We start from the raw sequence: 22,663 nt of genomic DNA, 5'->3' as shown, positions 1-22,663 counted from the left end.
AGACCCCATTTGTTTTAACATATAATGTACTGTAAAACGGGAAAAAAATCCAAGTGCTGTGAAATTGCAAAAAAGTACAATTCCACAGTTATTGGTTTTTTTTACCATGTTCACTAAATGCTAAAACTGACCTGCCAGTATGATTCTTCAGGTCATTATGAGTTCACAGACACGAAACATGTCTAGGTTATTTTTTATTTAAGCGCTGAAAAAAAAAATCTAAAATTTTGAAAAAAAAGTGGCGCCATTTTCCGAGCCTTGTAGCGTCTCCATTTTTCGTGAACTCTGGTTGGGTTAGGGCTTATTTTTTGTGCACTGAGCTGACATTTTGGTGTAGATACGATCTTTTGATTACCCGGGCCTCTCTGACCTTTCCCGGCGCCTGCGCACTGCAGTACTTTGCTCTGCCCTCAACAGGGCACACAAAGTACGCCTGCGCCAGAGCCACAGCGTGAAGACAAGAAAAGGACGTCATCGCATGAAGATAGGAGGCGCTGGACCCGGATCGCGACGCCCATTGGACCGGACCGCAGCGGGACCGCCCCTGGGTGAGTATAATATAACCTGTTTTTCTTACCTTTCAGGTTACATCGGGGGCTTATCTACAGCATTACAGAATGCTGTAGATAAGCCCCTAATGGCGGTGGCCTTAGCTCATATACGATTTTTGGGGTGACAGATTCCCTTTAAAGGGCCACTGTCACCCCCTCCAGCCGTTATAAACTAAAAGAGCCACCTTGTGCAGCAGTAATGCTGCAGTCTAACAAGGTGGCTCTTTTAGTTTTTGATTCATTTATTACCTCAATAAAGTGTTTTAAAAATTGGCCACAAATACCAGATATTGTACCTGGAGGCGGTCAGAATCGTCCTCTATGAATCTCCCAACTGACGTCACTCTTCTCTTCAGGGGCGATGGTCGCCGCCCCCTGAGCGCTGTTGCTTCTTAAATCCGGCGCCTGCGCTGTGCGTGCCTGCCTGGGGCAGGCGCAGTCTTCATTGTCAGTCACAGCTCAGACGCAGGGTGCCTGACTGCGCCTGTGCGGGCAGTGCGGCCACCCTGTTACTGAATCCCCGCCCCGCACTGTGTTATTCATTATGCACAGTGCGGGGCTGGCATTCCTGGGCATGCGCACTGCGCTGTTCAGGCGCTCCCCCATCTGGGACGCTCTCCCATCTCTGACGCTCCCCCAGCTCCCCCGCCTTCCCAGGAACCCCAGCCCCGCACTGTGCATAATGAATAACACAGTGCGGGGCGGGGATTCAGCAACAGGGTGGCCGCACTGCCCGCACAGGCGCAGTCAGGCACCCGGCATCTGAGCTGTGACTGACAAAGAACACTGCGCAGGCCCTAGGCAGGCACGCACAGCGCAGGCGCCGGATTTAAGAAGAAACAGCGCTCAGGGGGCGGCGACCATCGCCCCTGAAGAGAAGAGTGACGGCAGTTGGGAGATTCATAGAGGACGATTCGGACCGCCTCCCGGTACAATATCTGGTCTTTGTGGCCAATTTTTAAAACGCTTTATTGAGGTAATAAATGAATCAAAAACTAAAAGAGCCACCTTGTTAGACTGCAGCATTACTGCTGCACAAGGTGGCTCTTTTAGTTTATAACGGCTGGGGGGGGGGGTGACAGTGGCCCTTTAATGTCAGTCTCTTGTTGGCAGTTTTGTTTAAGCTGGTCAGCTGTTGTTGTTTTGTAACCACTCCCACCTCCCTTTAAATAGTCACATGACCCACCAGCTGATTGACTGTTATAGAGTTTTAGTTCTATGATGACCAGCTAGGTGTGTGGAGTCCACCTGTGATTGTGGTGTTGTTGCTGCTGTAGGAGGTCTGCTATCCTGGTGCCATTTTTTCTGCTTCTGTGGAGCTCCGTAGCAGAGCCAGAGCTGAGTAGTTTCCTTTTTTTGTGTATCACCTGTTCGTCTCTTCCCCTGTATTGTTACCATCTCCAGTGGTGAGGCTAGCATCCTTGCAGGTCAGTGCACTAGTCAGGATTGATAGAGGTGAGAGTCAGGGACTAGGCACGTGATAGTGGTGGGGGGGAAGGACCCACATAGGGCTCTAGGGAAGCTTAGGGACACAGGTTGGACGCTAATCTCCCGCTGCAGTATATCAGCACATGTGCTCCCAACCAGCCGTGCCGCTTCCACGTGACCTGGCAGGATCGTGTAAGCGTCAAGGAGTGAAGCAAGGCGGTTGCCATAGCTCCCAGTTGAGTGCCAAGGACACGGTGCCGGATATCGCGGGGCGGAAGCAGGCCCATCAGCCATACTTAGAACCTAAGGTTTGGAGTGTAATAATCTCAAATAGAGTTTAACCATGTATTGCTCTTATTCCCAAGTGGTTCCAAGGAACACAGAGAGAGTTACCGTACTTATAAAGGGACAACATCTTATACAATAGTAAAATTACAATAACATAAGCCTATAGCGCCACCTGTTGGAAGTAGCGATCCTACAAGTCACAATCAACCGTCTAACGATTCGTGCAATATGACTTAGGATAAAAGCCAAATCAGTATCTCAGTTTGCAGACACGGTGTTTCGGGCTGTTGGCCCTCGTCAGTGCGAAGCATGAGAACTGATTTGGCTAGGTGAGAGGCTCTGGAGTGGGGTCTAAGGGGTATCGTTTCTCCTTATGGAGAGTGACATACCATCTCTGGCTTGTCAGGGCAAGGAGGCTTATTTGCCGTACAATGCTCCTCTGGGAAATTAAATATGCAAATTGCCTCTTGGTTCTATAGAGTTAAGTCCTCTTTTTCTCAGAAGAGGCAATTTGCATAATTACATAAGCAGCATTCTTTTCCCTTTGCTTCTCTCCCCTTTCTTTCATCTTTATCTAGGAGACCGCAGGTTTAGGCAAAGATTCATAGAGACTTAAGGACGTAACAATAGGTGTAGTTTTTCTTTTCTTGCCAGAATAAAAGGTAGGATGAAAAGCTTAAGAGAGTACCAAATAGTGTGCAAAAACTGTGAAAAAGAAAAATTATAAACATTCAAATAAAAAGACATAAAAGTTAAAACATCTGTTGCCTGGGGACAGTTTTTAGCTCAGAGGGGTTGGCCACGGTCTTAGCCGCGTCAATGTCCCACACGTGCTCCCACACTCTTACCCTAAGCGCTGTAGATCTGAGCCACAAATAAATTAGTGGGCAGCTACAGGTAGCGTAATAAATTACGTTCGTTCTACTGCAGATATATTCTCTGATTTGAAAGTATTTCTTACCATCTGCAGAGTCGAACGAGGTGCAGCAAAGGACATTGGCGCAGGCAAGACTTTGGCAGCATGTGAAGCCACCCTTCATGGGTTCTCTTGAATAGAGAGAAGCGAGTTTGTTCTGAAAATCATCGCCAAACATAAATTTGGCACGAATATGGCACATTCGGATTCGTGATCGTAAATCCGAGCAAAATTTCATAAAATCTGTTTAAAAATCGGTAACATTCAGTAAAAGTGTGGGAAAATATTTGCGTTGCCAACAAAATGTTTTCCGCACTTTAGCAACGATAATGGTGGTGTATGATGAGTGTTTGGTACATGGATGATGAGGGGAGGGGGTTGCAGAGCTCAGAAGCGCTGCGTTCATGGAAGCACAGCAGGCTTTTTTTTTCCTATCTTTGTGTGCACATTGCGGCTAGCCAATCATGGCGCTGGAAACACCCACAATGTCCTGACACAACGGCTTATGTCATTGGCTGCTGAAGTCACATGTCCCTCTGCATATAAATAGCAGACATCTTGTTTTAGCTCCATTTTGACACGGATACAGCGCAGAGAGGCTGCTCATGACGCTGCCACTGTCACTAGCAAGATTTCAGCTATTTAGTTAAGCGGTTGTATGTCAGTCAGATAGTGTAGCTAGATAGTGTCCAATGTGGCTGCAAAATTTACCTTCCGGAATATTTTTTTTTTTTGCCATTACGGAGGTTCTTAGACAAAACCAACAGGGCACATCTCCTACCAGTGTGTTGTGCACTGCTTCTATAGTGCTCCGTGCACAAGTACAGCATTCTTAAAAATATTATTTCAGTAGCTAAATGTGAAACAGCCTGCTGTATCCCATCTTGTAGCTAGTTAGATAGGTGGTTGCATTATCAGTCAGAAAGTGCAGCTAGATACTGTCCGGTGTGGCTGTAAAATTTACCTTCTGGATTTTTTTTTTTGGGGGGGGGGGGGGGGGGGCAATACCGAGGTTCTCAGACAAAGCCCCAGCAGGGCACATGTCCTACAGGTGTGTTGTGCACTGCTTCTGTAGTGCTCCATGCATGAGTATAGCATTCTAAATAATATTATTTCAGTAGCTACATGTGAAAAAGCCTGCTGTATCCCACACTGTAGCTACAGTAGGTGGTCGCATATCGGTCAGATAGTGTAGCTAGTGTCCAGTGTAGCTGTAAAATTTACCTTAATTTTTTTGGTTTTTTTTTTGGGGGGAGGGGCATTTCTGAGGTTCTCAGACAAAGCCGGCTGGGCACATGTCCAGCAAGTGTGTTGTGTACTGCTTATATTGTGCTCCATGCACAAGTATAGCATATTAAATTATATTTTGTTCAATAGCTAAATGTGAAAAAGCCTGCTGTATCCCACCTTGTCACTTATTGCTGTGGTGATATGAAACTGTCTGCAGACCTAATGCACATTTAAAAAAAATAATAATAATTTTTTCTGTTGCTGAATGTGATACAACCTGCCGCATCCCACATATTTCTGTTGTGGCGGTGATAAGAACCTGTCTGCAGACCTAACCTGCATTAAAAAAAAATATTATTTCTGTTGCTGAATGTGATACAGCCCGCCATATCACACATATTTCTGTTGTGGTGGTGATACACAGTATACCTGTCTGCAGACCTACCGCGCATTAAAAAGAATTATAATTTTTTTCTGTTGATAAACGTGATACAGCCTGCTATATCCAACCTTTTCATTTAGTGCCATTGAAATTAATCTGTGTGCAGAGCTGTTGCACATTAAAATTATTTTTTTTTTTACAAACGTGATACATCAGGCGAGATCTGAGTTTGAAATTGTTTTGAGCCTATCTTCTAGATTATGTGCTTCTTTGGCATCCAATTTCTCCCGGCATCTTTTATAGATAGCTTGAGATACGCATCTGTTACACCGATCTTCCGACGAGCATCAAACGCTCTCTGATAATTGTTGTTGGGTAGTTGAGTAACAGTTGTAGTCTGGATCCTGGATCTTGTACTTCCCATAGCATCCCTGTTACTGCTTCTTTTGTACGTTCCCATTCATGCCCCCAAAAATTCTTCTGTTACTAACGTCATACAGCAGGGGACATGGCACTTTTAAATTGTTTTGAGCGTGCACTCAATCTTTAACAGGTCTTATCGACAGGCCCCCAAAAATTCTTCTGTTACTAACGTCATACAGCAGAGGACATGTCACTTTTAAATTGTTTTGAACATCTACTCAATGTTTAACAGACCTTATCCACAGGGCCCCAAAAAATCTTCTGTTACTAAAGTCATACAGTAGAGGAGATCTCAGTTTTAATTTTTTTGTCATACATGCCTCATCCACACATAAAAATTTTGTTTTACTGTGACTAACTCGATTCAGCACATCCTATCTCACCTTCTCATTTAGTGCCAGTGAAATTCAGCTGTGCAGAGGTGGTGCAGAGTGAAAAATCTAATTTTTAGTTGCGAATACTGTGCTCATAGCACACTATGTGAGCAACATGACTGTGAAAATGCGAGGTTGTGGTGGAAGGGGGATTAGGCTCGGTGTTCGAGGTGTAAATGGTTTAGGTGGTGAATTTGATTCCACTTTATTGGTGTCTGGAACTAATTTTTGGAAATGTGTGCAATCCTGGTTGGGTGTCCATTTGCTGGGTTAGCTGGAGTGGAAGATGCGTCAGTGACTATTATACTATTCCTACTCTCTTGAAATTTATACCACTTTCTTGTTGACTCCAAATAATTTTTGCAAATGTGTGCATGAGTGGTTGAGTGTATATCTGCTGGGTTGGCTGTAGTGGAAGATTTGTCTGTCCCTATTATACTATTTCTAATGTGGTGAAACTGATGTCACTTTGTTGGTGTCTGTCAATACATTTTTGGAAATGGTTGAGTCTCCTTCATGTGTGTTGCCTGTAGCAGTAGACCATAGAGACTGGCAGCCCTCCACTCTCATTGAGTCAACTACCCGTGTTACTATTCTTACATTTTTCTGACGATATTAATCAACAAAACTGATATTTGTGGCTGAGCATCAATTTCAAATGTTTTTGTATCACTTATATAGCGCCAATAATTCAACATTCGCTTTACAGACATTCACAGACATTACTGCTACTGTCATCATTGGAACTAAGAATCGAAATGTAATATCTGTATGTCTTTGGAGTGTGGGTAGGAAAATAAGTACTGGGAGGAAACCCTTGCATACATTGTAAGAACATATAAATGCTTTTCAGATGCTGTCCTTGGTGGGGCTGGAACATAGGACTCCAGCGCTGCAAGGCTGCTAATGTTTTCGCGTTGACGACTCAAAGTTTCTGTGGTTGGAAGCCTGTCACTGTGATGCAAACTGTGTGCGTCTCTGCTGTCTTGGGAAAACTACTGTTAAGGTTGTTGTCAAACATAATTTGATACTGCAGAATTGGCGCGTCCCTTTTTCAGGTGGGGAGGCAACTGTCAAAATGTACTTTTGTATCATGGATAGACCACAGTGGCACCCAGAAGTCAGCACTATTTTGAATCATAACGATACGGGTAACAATCATGTTGCAGATAGTGCTGCAAGAAGGCGCCCATGTGTCGGTCTCTTTCATGAGGTCCAACTCCACAGTGTGTTCAAGCTTTCTTCGTCCATCCCCTTGTGGCAACCATAGGCAAAAGAAAGGGAATCATTATCATCTTCATCTCCTAACTGGTGAGCGTCCATCACCTCTTCCTTTTCGTACTTTCCATGGTCCTTCTCCATTTGTTCCTGCTTCATGTGTTCCTCCCATGGCAACCGCCAGTGAGACGACAGACCTGAACTTAGAGGTATTGTTAACCCTAAAGGCATCCTCCTCTGCTTCCTCATCTTCCCCCGGGACCACCAGCACCTCCTCACCCAAACTATTTAAAGTGTGGTCCAGCATTTAGATGACAGTAATAGTGATGCAGCTTACGGCATCATCACCGCTAACCATCTTATCAGCCATTTCAAAAACAAGAAGGGTGCAGAGGTCCTACATCTGTGTCCGCTACGCAAGTGTGAATTTCAACACGTCCGTACTGCAATGTGCCAGGCTATGCAAAATGTCATACTGCACCATGTCTCGGCGTTACTACCACAGTCGCTGTAACATGCGCAGACTTGAATTCCACGGTGTGGTCACTTCGCATATCAATTGGTTAACCAGTAGTCCGAAAGATCTCTATACCCACTTATGTGGAATGGTGGAAGTGAACACACAACAACAGTGTTTTCTACAGCAGTGCATCCGTGCTGGGACACTGGTGTAGGAAATGCTGTACCACCAGGTTGAGGATGCGAGCCATAAAAGGCACGTGTGTAAGGTTGGCCCCCGTAGGACAGCCACCAGGTTTGCACTGTTATTGCACATGACCTTCGCTGGCTACAGGTTGAGTGTAGGCAGCCATTGGTCAACCTCGGCATGGATAGCTGTCCACAACCGTTGATCTGTATGACTGCAATATCCAAGGCATATTAATTTTAAAGTGGCCTGATTGTGGTGAGCCATGGCTGCGCAGTACACAGCTTGGGGGGATTCCATCTGCAGTGTTGTAATGTTGGTTTCATTAAGGCAGATGGTTGAGGGCACAGGCAGAGGCACTAAAGGAGGTGGAGGAGGCAGAAGCACTGGAGGAAGTATTACAAAGGTTTGTTCTACAAGCCCTGGGGATTAAAAGAATTGGTGTCTAGTGACACCTTGGTGTCTAGTGCTTAGTTTCCATCCCCTGGTGTGTAGTAGTTTTGTTTTACAAGTCAAGCTGTTTAGTTCTCCAACCCGTCTAGGTTAGTAGTTTAGTTCTCCATGTTTGGGTGTGTATTTGTTTAGTTCTGCAATCATAGCTGTTTAGTATTTTAGTTCTCCAACCCCTGTTGTCTATTATTTTAGTCATCCATCATATGTTGTGTAGTGGTTTAGTTCTACAACCCTGGCTGTTTTGTAGTGGAGTTCTCCAACCCCTGTTGTCTAGTAGTTTAGTTCTCCATGTTCTAGTACATTGTTGTTGAGTTCGACAATCTTAGCTGTTTAGTTCTGTTGTCTCGTAGTTTAGTTATCCATCTTATAGTGTGTAGTGGGTGGTTTATTTTTCCATCACCAAGCGCCCTGCAAGCCTTAGTTATTGCAAAACATGTGGAGCAGACCCTTCCACCAATGCCCCTACAGCCACCGAAGTCACCCAGTGCCCAGTCATCTAGCTGTAATTCCCCTGTCCATGCTTGCTCGTCCAGGTGTCATTGATTAAATGCACCCTGGCAGACGTAGATTTTTTTTCAGGGAACGTGTGATGTTGTCTGCGACTTGCTGCTGTAGCGCAGGTACATCTTTCTTAGAGAAATAATGGTGCCAGGGCAACTGGTATTGGGGGGACTGCGACGGCCATCAGCGTTCGGAAACCATCTGTATCCATAAGGTGGAAAGGTTGCATTTCTGTGGCCAACAGATTAAAGTGGCCTTGGAATAATCACAGAGATCACAGGCCATGAGTCATACAGAAATAAGTCCTGTGATCTTAGTAGCAAATAACTCTCAACTAGCCCCTGTCATCCAGACAATGACACGATTGGGCGACGACTCATCCGAGGAGGCCGCAGGCTGTTCACAATGATTAGTTCTCAGAAAAGTAATAGTGAGGGTACACCTTATCCACGTACAGATTATGTCAGGACTCTGAACATTTTTTACCTTTTGTGCATTACTGCCCTTTTCCAAGATGGCGTCTTTGGTCTCATGTGCACTGTGTCTTCCTGCTATAAAACTCCACCCCAGCCTTCAGTCTGTGCTAGAGTATTCTGCCTTGCATCCAGCTCCTGACCTCTGATTACTCCCTGGCTATATACCTGCTCCTGTGAACCTGTGTGGTGATCCTGCTACTCTGCTCTGAGTTCCTGCTGCATACACCAGTTCCAGTAATCCTCCTTCATATGCTGCTCGTGTTTACTTCCATCTCATTTGCTGGACATGTAAGCTGTTTCTGCTCTGCAAAAACCTGAGACTATTAACCAGGCCTCCCTGGTTGAGCTTAGATATGATTTGAACTGCCTTATAAGCTTATCTATCTGTGTTTGGACTAAGACAAGGATTTATTCATGTCAAGTATCCTCAAGAATAACTGTGCTTCATAGACTTTCTGCTTGATTGCATTTTCCTATGAAGTTTCCTATAGGCTGCTAAGCTGCGTTTAATATTTACACCAAGTGTTGTGGACTTGAGTTTCTCTCTGCACCTGATTGAATCACCGTGTGATAATATAGACTTTACCACTTATAAAACTGTGTCCTGTAGTTGTCTTGTTCCACGCAAAGAGTCTCCTGAGTTATCCCCTATAATTATTACAGGATACTCTAGCCATAAAAAAAGGAGACTGCTGGAACAATGACTGCAGAGAGCAGATTAGAGCAGGTGTTTTCCAAAATTGGATCACTGCAGAAATATGTGGAAGGTCTGCAAAAGAAGTTTGGAAGCTTTGAACACAATCAACAAGTGTTTGGACGAACTTTGCAGGACTTAAGCAACCGCATGGCAGCCCAGGAAAACAAACTTGCTGGCATAGAGTCCCAGTATGGACGGGCTTTTCAGGACATAAGCACGCAAATAGCTGCACAAGTGACTTTACCCTAAGTTGCCCCCATTCAGATTTAATGGTGATCGCAACAAATTTCGTGGCTTTGTGAATCAATGTATGTTATATTTTGATGTGCATGCTGACCGTTTTCCTACTGATAGATCCAAAGTATTGTGTGTAATAATGCTACTGACCTCACGAGCGCTCGCCTGGGCGAATGCGATGATTGAGTCTCGTGACCCACGGTTAAATAACTTGGATGATTTCTTGGCTGCTATGGCATTAATGTTTGATGACCCTAATCGCCGTGCAACCGCTGAATCTGCTTTGTTGTCTTTACGCCAGGCTAAATGTTCTGTTATTGAGTATGCCACTGAATTCAGGAGATTGGCGGTAGATACCAATTGGGACAGTTATGCACAATTGCCTATTTTTAAAAGGGGTCTGTCTAGTATTATAAAAGATGAACTAGCTCGCTCTGAGTCACCACAAGAGCTAGACATATAATTTAGAATAAGACGCACAACTCTTAATGCATATAGTAAGAGGGAGGGGCAAAAAGGCCGGTAGTAAAAAACAATGTGTAGAAAAAAGAAGAAAGATATAGCACTACCGTAATGCCTGCACACTACACCACACAAATGTAATATGAGAAAATATCAATCTTTATTTGGTACACCATAACAAAAACATAAAACATAAGTAAAATAATGCAGGAGCCCCACTCATAAGCCCCCACCACATATAATATGAATAGGATGCCACAACAAGATAGATAACATCAATATAAAAATAGAGATTATGCACATGAAAACATATGTAAAATATCCAATGCACCCAAGACCATATGAAGATGTAATATAAGGCTGAAAGAAAACCCCCCAAAAATAACCCTGAAACGTTCAGAGCAGGATATAACCTACAACAATAGGAACAGAACACTCCAACATAAAGACAACCTAATGATCAGCATAGCCGAAATCCAAACAAGGCTGCTACACATGCAAGGACCTGTGCAAAATATATAGCACAACAAGCAAAGCATGTGTTAAATGAAATAAAAGTCAGCCAAGGGTGAAAATAAAAAGAGCCACCATGATGATGTGGATCAGAAGGTCAAGAATTACCAGAGTATACCTAAATATCAGAAGTGGAGTTAGCCAGGGTGAGGAGGAGCGTCCAACCAAGTGGGGGACAAGGAAGATGGAAACCAGAGTGGGGCGCCGCTAAAACGACCCAACGCGTATCGCCGTAACCTGTACGGCTTTGTCAGGGGAAAAAAAATCAATAAATATACATATTGGGTCTTTTTTTTTTTTTTACTTAAAACCACTGGTGAAAAATAGTGGTGCATATATAGTTCTGTAATTGTAGTGCTGCCATAATAGGGATCAGCAGTTTATGTCTAATGCCTGCGTTTTATGTCACTGTTCACACTGTCTTTCTTTACTGCGCATCTGCCTGAATCCCCTATGGAACCATAAATTGCAATGACAGGAATGGAGTTCAAAGGAATTCCACATGTGATGTTTTTTTTTTTCTGAACGTGTCTGTCTCTTGCAACAGCCACAAAAAAGTGGACACTTTTTAGTTGAAAAACACAAACAGACTCTGAGGGTATGTGCACACGATCAATAATCGCTGCGGGTTGGACGCTGCGTACTTGTGCAGCGTCCAACCTGCAGTGTCTAGATGTTACAGCATAGTTCCCATGCCCACTATGCATGCACAGACACCCACGGCTCAACCATGGAGACAGACATGTGGCACATCTCTCCAGAACGCAGCATGTCAATTTATCCTGTGGAGACGTGAGCCTCCACAAGATAAATATCACCCGTACAATGTATTGGTCGCGGTGATTCCATATGGTTCAGTGATCACAGAGGATTCACCTGTGTTCAGTGGCCAGCAGCGGACATGTGCTGCGCCCAAAGTGCTGCTAGTTCCTGATCATGTGCACATACTGTAAGAAAATAAATCAGTCAATTTCAGAAAAAAGAAAAAAATAATAATTTGAACTCTGCTTGTGTAAGTGCAGTCTATGGCCCTGTTGCGGATTGATGTAAAACCTATTTTAGGGGGATTCAGGCAGAGCCCCCCCGGATGCACTGCAGAAGCTCAGTGTGAACAGGGCTTAATATCCTATTGTGTGGAATAGTGCAGTCTACTATACTATTCTGCACTGCCCCAGTGCAGCAGCCAGACACGGACAGCAGCCAGAAGACACTTTTTTAATAAACCTGTTGCTGTCGTCTTTCAGCATTTCTTCAGCGTTTTTTTCCCTATTCAATTGAATGGGACACAAAAATGCAAGTGAAAAGGCTGCGAAAAATTAGAATATTTCCTGCCAACAATGTAGATCAGTCCACAGCAAAAATGATGCATATGAACAGACACTACAGGGATTTTCTGAGAATGTAAAAATAATTCACATGATAAATCCCCGTGGTTCCAGCACCGATGCTTCGGGGGGTCTCTGCCAGTATTAGCACTTTGCTGCAGTGGTCTGGTGGCTACACCTTATATTATAACGGTAAAGTGTATAATAATAACCATCAGGGACCCCGAACCAACGGCCACGGAGTCAGATGGGATTTAGCAGAGTAGCTAGGGGGACATGTAGGACTTTTTTTTATCGCCTTTTATTCTGCTGTTTGTGAGGTAAGATGTAGAAAAAGGCAGCAATTCTGCTGTTTTCTATTATTTGACTGTACGGTCCCCTTCACACAACCGTGGATCATGTTTTTCACGGATGCCACGTGTACCCTATTTAACCTATGGTGCTGCACTCATGTCCGTGTTTTCCCAACAACACAGATGACAAGGGCCAATACAAGTCTATGGGTCCGTGTAAATATGCCGTCCATGTGCCTCCTCTGTGCCTTTCGTGTTTAACATGGAAAGTATGTGAGAAGCTTTGTAATTTAATTTCCAGTATCCATACCGGAAAACATGGATGGCATATGGACGACACACTGTTTGAAAACACTGGTTGCACCGATATTGGTGTGACACATAAGTGTTTTATATGGACATGGCTAACAGTGTTGTTGGTGAATATTTCAGGATTGGGGGCCCCAGTTTGAATTTTGCCCAGGGCCCCAATTTGTCAAAAACTGGCCCTGAATGCAGCCCCTATAAATTGTAATGCAGCCCCATAGAATGTAATGCAGGCCCATAGAATGTAATGCAGCCCCCATAGAATGTAATGCAGCCCTCATAAATAAATACAATGCTCGCCTCTACTCGTTCCACTGTGCAGTGTGTCTCCTCTTGTCAGCAACTCCACTGCCCGACACAGCATGGTGCGCTATTAATGTAATGCAGCCAGCCCCATAGAATGTAATGCAGCCCCATAGAATGTAATGCAACCCCCATAGAATGTAATGCATCCCCCATTGAATGTAATGCAGCCAGCCCCCATAGAATGTAATGTAGCCAGCCTCCACAGAATGTAATGCAGCCATCCCCCCTAGAATGAAATGCAGCCTCCATAGAATGTAATGCAGCCAGCCCGCATAGAATGTAATGCAGCCAGCCCCCTTAGAATGCAATGCAGCCAGCCCCCATAGAATGTAATGCAGCCAGCGCCCATAGAATGTAATGTGGCCCACATGGAAGGTAATGCAGCTAGCCCACTTAGAAAATAATGCAGCCACTATAGAATGCAAAACAGCCAGCCCCCACAAAACATAATACAGACAGCCCCCTCAAAGTGTAATGCAGCCTGCCCCATAGAAGGTTATGCAACCAGACCCCATAGAATGTAATGCAGCCAGCCCCCAAAGAATGTAATGTAGCCTGCATAGAATATAATGCCGCCTGCATAGAATATAATGCAGCCCCCATAAAATGTTATCCAACCAGCCCCCATAAAATGTAATGCAGCCAGCCCCCAAAGAATGTAGTGTAGCCAGTGCCCATGTAATGTAATGCAGACACCATAAAATGTAAAGCAGACCTATAGAATGTAATGCAGCCAGCACCCATAAAATTTGAATGCAGCCTATGAGGCAGGGACTGGTGTTACATGTGAAGGTCACTGTATGTTCCCCCCAGTATGCTCACGGAGGTGTATTGAGGCCTTGAGAGTGCATTGTAGTTACAGGCGTAGCTGTGGTTGCAATGCAGGCTAGAGTGAGTATAGGTCTTGGACATGCTGGTTGTCCAAGGCAGATTTAGGGAAAAACTGCTCTGGGCTTTTGTGTTGAAACAGACTACAGGACGATAGTGGTTGCAGTCCGTTTCATTCCGGGTCGGGTTTTCCATGTGGCTGAAGGCCACATATTCAAGTTAAAAACCCTGCAGTATAGGGTTTGGGTGTGTCAGGTTCAGAGTCAGTATCAGTATCAGTCTGGTGTTTGGAGGAGTACAGAGCAGGAGGCTATGAAGAGCTCCACCTGTGTGTGAGGCAACACAGGCCAGTGGAGCCAAATGGCCAAGGCAGCTGAAAAGCCTGGCACCTACAGCATACCCAAGTGGTGCAGTCGCCCACGGCAACTGGTCAGATGTGGACCGGCGTGTTTAGTGACTGTAATCCAGAGGATGTGTGCCCAGCTGTGAACCGGAGGTGGACTGTCTTGTTCCTGGCTGCGATCTGGAGGTGGACTGTCCTGTTTCCCGGCTGCGATCTGGAGGATATCGTGTGCTGTGATTTTTGGTGCTGAACATTAATGAGATATTTTGCTTTGAACTTTGCTGGGTCACTGCCTCATCACTGCACAGAGTACTATCGCTGCACTACAAGCCCCATAGAATGTAATGCAGCCCCCATAGAATATAATGCAGCAACCATAGAGTGTAGTTCAGCCAGCCCACATAGAATATAATGCAGCCCCTATAAAATGTAATGCAGCGCCCATATAATGTAATGCAGCTATCCCCCTTAGAATATAATGCAGCACCAATAGAATACACTGTGTGCAGAATTATTAGGCAAGTTGTATTTTGATCACATGATACTTTTTATACATGTTGTCCTACTCCAAGCTGTTCAGGCTTGAGAGCCAACTACCAGTTAAGTAAATCAGGTGATGTGCATCTCTGTACTGAGGAGGGGTGTTGTCTATTGACATCTAAACCCTATATAAGGTGTGCTTAATTATTAGGCAACTCCCTTTCCTTTGGCAAAATGGGTCAGAAGAGAGATTTGACATGCTCTGAGAAGTCCAAAATTGTGAGATGTCTTGCAGAGGGATGCAGCAGTCTTGAATTTGCCAAACTTTTAAAGCGTGATCACCGAACAATCAAGCGTTTCATGGCAAATAGCCAACAGGGTCTCAAGAAGCGTGTTGGGCAAAAAAGGCACAATGTAACTACCCATGAAGCATGAAGCTGCCAAGATGCAATTTTCCACCAGTTTTGCCATATTTCAGAGCTGCAACGTTACTGGAGTAACAAAAAGCACAAGCTGTGCGATATTCAGGGATATGGCCAAGGTAAGGAAGGCTGAAAAATGACCACCTTTGAACAAGAAACATAAGATAAAACGTCAAGACTGGGCCAAGAAATATCTTAAGACTGCCTTTTCAAAGGTTTTATGGACTAATGAAATGAGAGTGACTCTTGATGGGTTAGATGGATGGGCCAGAGGTTGGATCAGTAAAGGGCAGAGAGCTCCACTCCGACTCAGACGCCAGGAAGGTGGAGGAGGGGTACTGGTATGGGCTGGTGTCATCAAAGATGAACTTGTGGGACCTTTTCGGGTTGAGGATGGAGTGAAGCTCAACTCCCAGACCTACTGCCAGTTTCTGGAAGACAACTTCTTCAAGCAGTGGTACAGGAAGAAGTCGGTATCGTTCGAGAAAAACATGATTTTCATGCAGGACAATGCTCCATCACATGTCACCAACTACTCCACAGCGTGGCTGGCCTGTAAAGTTCTCAAAGAAGAAAAAATAATGACATGGCCCCCTTGTTCACCTGATCTGGACCCCATAGAGAACCTGTGGTCCCTCATAAAATGTGAGATCTACAGGGAGGGAAAACAGTACACCTCTCGGAACAGTGTCTGGGAGGCTGTGGTGGCTGCTGCACGCAATGTTGATCATAAACAGATCAAGCAACTGACAGAATCTATGGATGGAAGGCTGCTGAGTCATCATAAAGAAGGGTGGCTATATTGGTCACTAATTTTTTTGGGTTTTGTTTTTGCATGTCAGAAATGTTTATTTCTAAATTTTGTGCAGTTATATTGGTTTATCTGGTGCAAATAAACAAGTGAGATGGGAATATATTTGGTTTTTATTAAGTTGCCTAATGATTCTGCACAGTAATAGTTACCTGCACAAACAGATATCCTCCTAAGATGGTCAAATCTGAAAAAAGCCCCACTCCAACTTCCAAAAATATTAAGCTTTGATATTTGAGTCTTTTGGGTTGATTGAGAACATAGTTGTTGATCAATAATAAAAATAATCCTCTAAAATACAACTTGCCTAATAATTGTGCACACAGTGTATAATGCAGCCTCTATAGAATGTAATGCAGCCAGCCCCCATAGAATGTAATGCAGCCAGCGCCCATAGAATATAATGTGGCTAGCCTTCTTAGAAAATAATGCAGCCACTATAGAATGCAAAGCAGCCAGCCCACACAAAATGTAATGTAGCCAACCCCACAAAATGTAATGCAGCCAGCCTCATGGAATGAAATGCAATCAGCCACCATAAAATGTAATGCTTCCCCATAGAATGTAATGCTGCCAGCCCCATAGAATGAAATGCAGTCCCATAGAATGTAATGCAGCCAGCACGCATAGACTGTAATGCTGCCCCCATGGAATGTATTACAGCCCAAATAGCATATAATGCAGCCACCATAAAATGTAATGCTGCCACTCCAATAGAATGAAATATAGCCAGCTCCCATAGAATATAATGCAGCCTCATATAATGTAATGCAGCAGCAAGCCCCCTTAGAATGTAATGCATCCAGCCCCCATAGAATGTAATGCTGCCATCTCCCATTAAATGTAATGTAGCCAGCTCCCATAGAATGTAATACAGCCAACTGCCATAGAATTTAATGCAGCCACATAGAACGTAATGCAGCCCCCATAGAATGTAATGCCGCAACATTGCATGTAATGTAATACAGCCCCCACAGAATGTAATGCAGCCAGCCCCATAGATTGTAATTCAGCAACATAGAATGTAATGCAGCCCCCATATAATGTAATTCAACCCCATAAATAAATGCAATACTCACCTTTCCTTGTTCCCCGCTGCAATGCGTCTCCTCACTTCAGCAGCTCCATTGCCCAATACAGCGTGGTGCACGATGACGTTATTGCACCCACTGCATCATAGGCAGAGTGGATTATCTTCTCCATCATTACTTTCAACTGTATCGGCATCTAGGATGCTGATACAGTTGAATGCGGGGGGCGCTGGCATGGGATAGTGGATAATGGCCCCCTGGGATAATGGGGGCCCAGGGCATCTGTCTAGACTGCCTTCCCCTAATGCCGGCCCTGATGAAGTGAACTATATTTAATGTGGTAGATGAATTATCATGAGAAAAAAAAATGGAATTAAGAATAAGCTGTATTTTATTGTAAAAGTATCTTTCTATTTGGATATTTGTAATATGGATGCAAAAAACAAGCTAGGCTGCAACTTATTGAAAAAGCCAAATATCAGATACTGCAGGAGAGGCATCATCAGGAAACGATTGGTGGCATGGCAGGAACAGTGTCTTCAGAAGTTTTCTGGGGTGTTGAGCCAGGTGCACCATCTTCACAAGCTCTTTGGTAGCTTTTTAGGAGCAGCATCTTCAGAAATTTACTGTCATATTAGGATGAGCACTTTTATAGAATCATAGAATGGTAGAGTTGGAAGGGACCTCCTGGGTAATCTGGTCCAACCCCCTGCTGAAAGATGATGTTGGTGTTTCAGAAGCAACATTTTTAGATGTTATTTGGTGGCATATTAGGAAAAGCATTTTTAGATGCTGTTTGGTGGAATTTTGGGAGCAGCATTTTTAGATGTTGTTTGGTGGAATTTTGGGAGCAGCATTTTTAGATGTTGTTTGGTGGAATTTTGGGAGAAGCATTTTTAGATGTTCTTTGTTGGAGTTTTGTAAGCAGCGTTTTTAGATTTTGCTTGGCATGTTATTAAGAGCAGTGTCTTCAGAAGTTGATGGTGTCATATTCAGTAGGTCTTTGTTCTTATGGCCGGATCAGCAACGTTTATACCACATTGGTGGTGTGGCAGGAGCAGTATGACTATCACCTGAAAAAAAACACACAAATCTGTCAGCATTTTTTTTATATTTAAACTTCTTTTTCCCATCACATCAGGGCCTAACAAGTGATGTGAATTCCTTCCTTTCTTACTAGTTAGAAGATAGATGTGTATACATATTGGACCGAAGAATTTAAGCAGAATTTGACAACTTTCTAATGTGTTCTTTGGCCACTGAATTCTCTCCTTGCTGTAAAAGTTGATGAAAGGAGAGTTTGAAGAAGTTGGATTTCTACATGCCCCCATTCTTTGTGCCCACTGAAATATTTTTTTCTATGACATCACAAGTTACATTAGTGCACTGATATTACTTCTATGTATCCCAATGGAAATGTAGCATTGTTAGACATTGATTTCTCTCCAGTCATCACTATATGTTTTCTTTTAGTCAAACATGTTTGTTTGTTTTTTTAATTATGAATCTTTGGAGCATTTTACGCCCATTTTTAGAACAATAAAGAACAGACAACTCCCTTAATGTGTATGGCAACTTAGTTTGCTTGAAACATAAGCAATATGGTGAAATCTGCAACATGTGGACTGCAGAGAAATATTTAAATTTGTAGTTAAGACAAAGTTACTCATTGAGGAGACGTATAACCAGACAATGCTTCTTAGGAAAAAGAGTATACAAATTAACCTAAACTTCCAAATTTTTGTCACATGAATTTATTAGTAACATTTACAATATATATATATATATATATATATATATATATATATATATATATACTTTTGATATATTATTGTATCATATTTACAATGTACCACGTATATAAGTACACGCACCTAATGTTGTCTGGTGATAGGTGCCCGGCAGATGGGACAGGAATTATTTTCCTGAAGCCAGGTATCTATGCATCTTGAGTGGAAAGTATGTCTGCAGGGTAAATTAGTGATGTTTCTTTCCAGGACATCCAAGCATATGGTGCAATTATCGCACTCATTTTCTGTGCTGGTGGTTGCTGGATCTGGTCCTGGGATTGCGGGCATTTCTCTCTCAGCCCTGCTTGTGCTGTTATCAATGTTATACTCTATGTCGATGGTTATTCGCAGGTATCCTGTCCTCTGTGATGTTTCGTTGGTTCTTTGGAAATCCATATAGTTGTTATAAATTCTTCCAATTAGCTGGCCAAGGTCCTCAAGTATTTGCTCATCGCTTGGCATCCTAGAATTTTCATTCCTTCTACGGGAAGGTGGACCATTGTTGGTATTGGGTCCTAAAATAGAAATAGCACAGATGTAATCAACTTATAACAGATCTCTGTGGAACTATGACATCAGATAAATGGTACCATTGCCTGACAAGTCTTATTTTTCCTGATCATGAGCCACGGATTGAAATGTACAGGTGGATTTGTATAGAAATGCTATATGAAGTGTATATTGTGTGTGAAAACATTGTGTCCTTTCATCCAGGATCTAAATGTTATAGGACTGGAAATGTATAGTAGACCAACTACAGCAAGTGAATGGAGTAATGCACGTGACACCTTTTACTGATGCAACAACTCTATATACAGTATACACATTGTATTCTTATGTATTTGATGTAGGTTGAGCTTTGGGGAGGGAGAACCTGAATTTGAAGAGTCAGTGGTTGAATTTACCAGAATTCTGAAGCCTGGTGCTCTTTCTGTCTCTCCTACCTCGCATGTTGCTACATCTCTTCTGTAGAAATCCTTGTTAGACATGGGAGCCAAAACTCAATGATCCACAAGTGTCTCACTGAGAAATGGCACTGGGATGCTGATGTGGAAGAGGTTTATGCTGAGAATTCCACATGTCACAGTCACTAAAGTTCTGCCTATCATGGTGACCTCTCTGACACCAGATCTGGTGTACACTGATCAGGGCTGGCGTCACCACCCAGCGCACCTGGGCAAGTGTCGTGGACCTAGACAAACAGGGAGGCCCACTTCCTAGTCGGCAGGGGCGTAACTACCACGGTAGCAGCGGTCACTGCTGTGACCACCTAGGCCCTGCGGGTGATGGACCTGCCGACACCAGCAAATATTTCAGTAAGATATGCATCCTTGTCCTTCAGGAGACATTATTGTAGGATTTTCATTGGTGGTGTTGCAGGGAGCATCTACAGTATCTGATAAAAATCCATAATTCTGTCTTCATTCTCTTTTTCTGCTATTACTACTTTGAGTGCCCTCATCTGGAACTAACTGACTAAATTCTGAGTGATCAGCCCAGGTAAGGACACTAGGAATATGACATCTAAATATGGGGATTGATTTTACTGGTTTTAAGTAGATTTCCATTCATGCTGTTTTGAATAAAGATTCTAAAACACATAAGGGAAAAAAGTAGTGAGGGAACACAGCTCCGGACCCATTTATATGGTGGAGAGACCCAATGTGATAGTGCAGGAGAGCAGAAAGTTTTTCTGATGTCATTAGTCATATATTACACAGAAATAAAATGGGAAAGGAGGACAGAACAGGAGACAAACTGGACAAAATAATGAGGGGCATAATGGATACATAAGAGTAAGGGACAACACACAGTTCTTCAGGTATGGCCAAAGGGTATGATCACTAGCATCCTACTACTACCAGGAAAGTGTGCCAGTTGTTGAGAGGATCTAACAGTGAAAGGTTGGTTAGGACTGAGGCTGAGGATAATAGTATTTTTAAGAGCACAAGGGGGGTATTACTTTGTGGGGCAGTATTACCCTGTGGGGCCAGAAAGAGAGATTACTATTTGGAGGCACAAAGGGGGTTTCAGCCATTCTCAACTGGATATTTTTTTTTTCAATTGAAGAATGCTCATGGACAGATTTGAGGCCATGATCCTCCATAAACTGGCATCTTGAGATCAGGAGCTCTATGCAGTCTGTGATGAAGTTGTTCCAACAAGTGCAGCAGAAGAATCTGCCAATTGAAAAATCAGTGGTTGAATTTACCAGAATTATAAAACCTGTTGGTTCTTCTTTCTCTCCTCCTACGTGGCATTCCGCTACGTCTCTCTATTCTTCAGATATCCTTGTAAACAAGGGAGCCAAAACTCTGCGGTCCTGAAGAGTCTCACTGAGAAATGGCACCAGGATGCTGATGTGGAAGCGTTTTATGCTGAGAATTCTGCATGTCACAACCACCAAAGTTCCGTTCGCCATGACGACATCTCCGACACCAGAACCGGTGTACAGTGATACTATAGCACTAGTGACTAGGAGAACTGATGTAATATTAGTTATCCCTTTCACTGAGCATAAAGGAAAATGGCAATAAAAGACCCAAACCACTGATTAGCAATAGCTTCTGGTATTATAACACAGAATTAGTGCCACAGACTGCACAATAGGTGTGAATGTGGTTATAATAATCTGTGATGTACTTTATTGCTTATAGAAACATAAATATAAGTACCATTAAAGAAGGACTATTTCTATTGTTCATTATAAAACTTTTTTTTCTTAATATGCTTATAATTTGTATTAATTATTTAAAGTTCAATGAGTGGGAGAAACAAGGTCCTGCTAAAGAATAGGAAAAATCTTGTATCTTTACAAAGCATTCACTGGTACATAGACAAAAAGCACTTCATGACTGAACCAGTGTCTTCCTCGGACCACATTAAGCAATGGGGAAGACACTGGTCCAGTGCCAAAACACACATCTGGTTTACTGTTCTCCTTAATATCTCATTAAGTGTATGAAAGACTAGACAATAGTAAAGGGTTGCTTCCAACAGCTTTATTTAAAAAAAAGTTGGCCAAAATACAGAAGCATTGCGAAAAATTAAGTAAACCCTTCCTTCTTCCATAGAAATTAAGAGTGTAGGTAGTGGCCAAGGGCTGCTAATCAAGTGCCCTTAATTAATTGTTAATTCCAAAGTTTCATCTAAACAAAACACAAAAGTTCTAGAACAATGTCCTTTGAACAGAAGAGACCTAATATGAGAAGTTTGGGTATAATACCCAGTGCCACTTTTGGTGACCTAAACACAGCATATCAGCACGAACACCTAATATCAATTGTCAAGCATGCTGGTGGAGGTGTAATGATTTGGGCTTATTTTACAGTCACAGGTGCAGTCATAGAGTTGACCATGGACTCCTTTGTGTACCAACATATTCTAGAGTCAAATATGAGGCAATATAACCACGAGCTAAAGGTTGGGCGAAACTAGGTCATGCAACAGGTTAATAATCACAAGCACAGCAGTAAATCTACATTCAAATGGCTGAAAAAGAACGGATTCAAGTTAATGTACTTGCCCAGTCAGAGTCCTGATCTCAGCCCAATTGAAATAGTGTGCTGGGACTTCAACCCTTTCACGACCTATCATGTATAGATACATGATAGGTCGTGTCCCTCATCTTGCGGCGGAGCCTGCATCTTTTCCAGGACATGACAGCTGATTTGATCAGCTGTCATGTGCCCCTAACAGCCGAGGGTGGAATCGTGATCCACTTGGGCCGATAAACAGGTTAAATGTTGCTGTCAATCTCTGACAGTGGCATTTAACACGATCGCTCTGGAAGTACCTCACAAACCCTACCTATCAGCTCACCTGTCAAATGATTGCGGGGCACCAATGGGTTGGAATGACAACAGGGGATCCGAAGAAGGCCCCTGTGCTTGTCATTGCAGATCACCATTGATCATGGGAGATGATGATTTT

At 43.3% G+C, this 22,663-nt stretch overlaps 1 protein-coding gene and 1 long non-coding RNA gene across 3 annotated transcripts in view; one reads left to right on the top strand and one right to left on the bottom strand.

The window, feature by feature from the left end:
• DNM3 (dynamin 3) overlaps positions 1 to 22,663 on the top strand; it is a 499,914-nt gene that overhangs the window by 65,096 nt on the left and 412,155 nt on the right. The window lies entirely within an intron of this gene.
• LOC143788201 (uncharacterized) lies at positions 17,335 to 21,066 on the bottom strand. Its single transcript, XR_013218574.1, has 3 exons — positions 20,943 to 21,066; positions 18,815 to 19,245; positions 17,335 to 18,013 (listed from the first exon to the last, which is right to left on the bottom strand). It is a non-coding gene; the product is annotated as an uncharacterized LOC143788201 (long non-coding RNA).

Source organism: Ranitomeya variabilis, chromosome 8 (assembly GCF_051348905.1).
Source record: "Ranitomeya variabilis isolate aRanVar5 chromosome 8, aRanVar5.hap1, whole genome shotgun sequence".
Taxonomy (NCBI): domain Eukaryota; kingdom Metazoa; phylum Chordata; class Amphibia; order Anura; family Dendrobatidae; genus Ranitomeya; species Ranitomeya variabilis.
This window is presented reverse-complemented; position numbering and strand designations above follow the sequence as displayed.